Raw genomic sequence first — 1,436 nt, forward strand, 5'->3', positions numbered from 1 at the left:
GGGGGGGCGCGGGGGGCCCTGGCCGGGCGCAGGTGAGCCGGGGAGGAGGGGGCGCGGCGGGGCCCTGGCCGCCCTCCGGGGCCTGCGGGGAGCCCCGCGCGGCAGCGGCCCGGGGAAGGGATGTCGCGGGAGTGGGGGGTCCCAGCCGCCCGCCCGGAGTGGGGCGCCCCCGCCGCGCCGCGCCGTGGTTCGGGGGAGCGGAGGTGGCACCCCAATTTCTCCGGCCTGCTGGCGCGACGCGTCCTCGGTTTGCTGCCGCCTGCCTTGGCCGGGCCCCCTCCAGGTGCATCGCGCTGCAGCTGGCTGGGGGAGGCTGGGCACTGTGGTCCGACACACCTGGGGGCTGGCGCGGGCTCGATAGCCGGATCCCGGGGCGCAGGTTGGATGGCTCGGCACAGGCGGCTCTTTCTGCGCCCTGAGGGCTTCGGGGCGAAGGACGAGGGTGCGCAACAACAGTTGCATCAAAAGCCTGCCCAGACCCACGTTTTCCATTTCCTGGGTTATCCGATTTCTTTTCTTTCATGCTTTCCATGCTTCGTCCAAGGAGGTCAAGGCTTTCGGGGCCGTGAATTCCTTGCCCAGGCTTTTAAGCGACCCCCGCCCCCTACCCTTATTTGTTTGAGAACTGGGAATGACAGCCACTGAGTCTCCCCAACCTCAGCAGCAGTATTCGCCCTGGGCACAAACTGGGCAAAGGACCAATCAGCTGAACATTGTTAAAAAGAATGTTATGCTGGGGAATTATTTGCAGCGTGCAGTAGACTTGGCTTCAAGACTGGTGGATAAAATAGCAGGAAACAGATTGCTCAGAGGCTTGGCCAGGGCAGCAGGCTAGGCAGAGCAGCATTGCTGCAGCTGCTCATTGGCCGGGTACCTGCAGTCTGATGTGCTGGGCTGCTGCTGGTGGTGAGAGGAGAAAACCGGAAAAGCAGGAGGGGTCTTGTCAGCATTGCTTTACTTGCTTCCTTTGGTTTTTTACGGAGTAGTCGCAGAAATGGGAGGAAAAAATAGAAAACAGATAAATAGGGTTGTGCGGGTGGGGTGGGGGGTTTAATAGACTGCCAGGTGGAAGCGATATATAGACGGGAGACTAGGAGCAAGTATTTCCTGTAAGAAAAACTGGAATATCAGCCACACATCTCCCCCTGTGTATTTGCCATTATATTGCTGGTCTATAGAACAAGTTGCACTCTGAAAATGTGAATACTGACAAGTGTATTTCATCTAAAAGCTCCCCCTGGCAGTAGCCTATTATTTCATTTATTTATTTAAAACTTTTCTAGGTTGTCCCACAGACAATATAAAATAAAAAATGCAGTAATAAATATTATTATTACTTTGCATTTATATCCCCGCTCTTGTGACAAACCCAAACTGGCTTAGGTGCATTTTATCCTCACCACAACGACCCTGTGAGGTAGGCTAGGCTGAGAGGG

Source organism: Varanus komodoensis, unplaced genomic scaffold, assembly GCF_004798865.1.
Source record: "Varanus komodoensis strain SLA01 unplaced genomic scaffold, ASM479886v1 scaffold27, whole genome shotgun sequence".
NCBI lineage: Eukaryota > Metazoa > Chordata > Lepidosauria > Squamata > Varanidae > Varanus > Varanus komodoensis.